Source organism: Dermacentor albipictus, chromosome 4 (assembly GCF_038994185.2).
Source record: "Dermacentor albipictus isolate Rhodes 1998 colony chromosome 4, USDA_Dalb.pri_finalv2, whole genome shotgun sequence".
Classification (NCBI taxonomy): domain Eukaryota; kingdom Metazoa; phylum Arthropoda; class Arachnida; order Ixodida; family Ixodidae; genus Dermacentor; species Dermacentor albipictus.
In genome coordinates this window covers 181,062,699-181,064,842 of record NC_091824.1, presented here as the reverse complement: position 1 = coordinate 181,064,842, position 2,144 = coordinate 181,062,699, and positions in this window count along the sequence as shown.

Here is a 2,144-nt window from a genome sequence, read left to right as displayed (position 1 = left end):
GCGCGCATCCGCAGAATTAAGGGCCTCTGTAAGAATGGCGAGCGATAGCACGTGATCTTCATGGTAGGCGGCAAGTTTCAGACCCTGTGGTAGTATTGCCGGTTCACACCTCACTCACTATTGGTGTAGTCAATGGCCCCTCACACCATTGCTGAATGATAATTATGTCATCATGATTTTGTCTTAACCCCGTCCAGCTCTGTGTCCCTTCCCTGCAATAATACGTAGATAAATGTCTACGTTTGAAATGCATAAGCATTTCTATGCCTACCCAACCAGAAATGTGTCCGTCCGTCACGTAAGATAAATGCAATCACCCAAACCACCCTAAACAATGGATCATATTCCCGCAGTAGAATTTCTGTGGTCGGACCACGAGCGTTTCGCCTAGGCATATGCAGTTTCGCTGTAAAATGAATGAACACCCTTCTGCTAGAGACCAAGACAATCATAAGGCGCACTAACAAATGAAAATTTTTTGAACATGCCGAGTAAATGCTGGTTGACAAGGGATAAATTGAAGTTGCACAAAAAGGAGAAGCAAGAACTGATATGTGTCCATACAGATCCCAACAATAAACGCATCCATCTCTGAAAGTGTAACAGAGGCCATGCTCACATAAGATTCTCCCAGTGTCTTCGCACAGACAGACAGACAGACAGACAGACAGACAGACAGACAGACAGACAGACAGACAGACAGACAGACAGAGACAGACAGACAGACAGACAGACAGACAGACAGACAGACAGACAGACAGACAGACAGACAGACAGACAATGAACTTTTATTGAGGTCCTAAGGGACTAGCCGGTGGAGACCCCTTGGGGCCTCCGGCTCGCCGCTGGCTGCTCCCATGTCGGAATCGGGAGGCCAAGCCTCTCTGCTCTTTCACGTGCCCTCTGCACGGCCATGGAATGTAGCTTGAGTTCCGTACTAGATATGGCCTCATCCCAGTCCCGGGCTGTTCGCTGGTGAGGGACGTATCCTGTAACGCAGGACACTGCCAGAGCATATGAGATACTCCTCCCCACAATCCGGTGTTGTGCCATTACCACCAGCCCGCACTCCGAATCTGCAAGATGCAGAATTTATCCTGCGAGCGCCCAAATTCTCCCTTGACAAGTCAAGATGCTGAGCCGTCAGGCAGAGGTGTCCTGCGGAGAAGCATCGGCGGGCAACATCTTCAGACGTGCACACAAGTGCCAGACAGCCCGGCGCCGCAGCTCCTTTTGCCTGGAGGTCACCGCGCGCGCGAACTTTGAACCGGGTGGCCAGCGCGGTCGCTGGTTGGACCTCTCGGACGACCGTCAAGTGTTGACTTTGTAATGGGCCGTTTGAGTGACAATGGTTCTCGGGGATTATAAAGCGGCGAGGCGGCCGCCTCGAAAACCGGATCCGCCGACCCACCGGGAGCAGAGTGCCGCTCTCGACTGGGGTGAGATGTGTCACGCGTTTTCGCCGGACGTCGCCGTGCGAGAACATTCGCGTTTGCTGTGAGGTCTCGGCCCCAGTGCCGACCCGTTCATGTCCTGTATAATGACCTGTATATAGTGTATAAAGTCCCTTTTGTTATTCTCATCAACGCCTGGCTCGGAGTCTTCGCTACCAACGCTCTGTCACGAAACGGGTGACGAGCGCTACGGGACCACAATGTCGTAATAGTGGTGCAGCGGTGCAAAGTCGTAATAGTGGATGGCAGCTACGGGATTGACCGGCATCAGCTACCTCGGCGCGGTGAGTGCCTGAAGTTTACCTCAAACACCAGACTTTCTCTGACACAGGTTATAGTAGCTTAGGGAAGGATTTGGTGTTGCATTGCGTTAACCTTGTGTTTTTCAAGCCTAGTGAGAGTGTTTTGAAAACCAGGGGATGCTGAGGGGGTAAACAGGGCAGTGTGAGAAATACTTGCATATGTCTTAATAGTAGCATTATAGTAGCGTACGGCAGGTATATTCAAAAAGGGTAAACAGCAGGAGGACAGTGTGATCGATGGAGAAGTACAAGGTCAAGGAACTTCTCCAAATTTGTGAGGAGTTGGGCATTGAGTTGGGCTCAACCAAAAGAAAGAATGCGATCCTTGAGGTCATGAGGACTGGGGACGTAACGGCTTAGGAAGCCGAAGAGACCTGGGCGGATATCA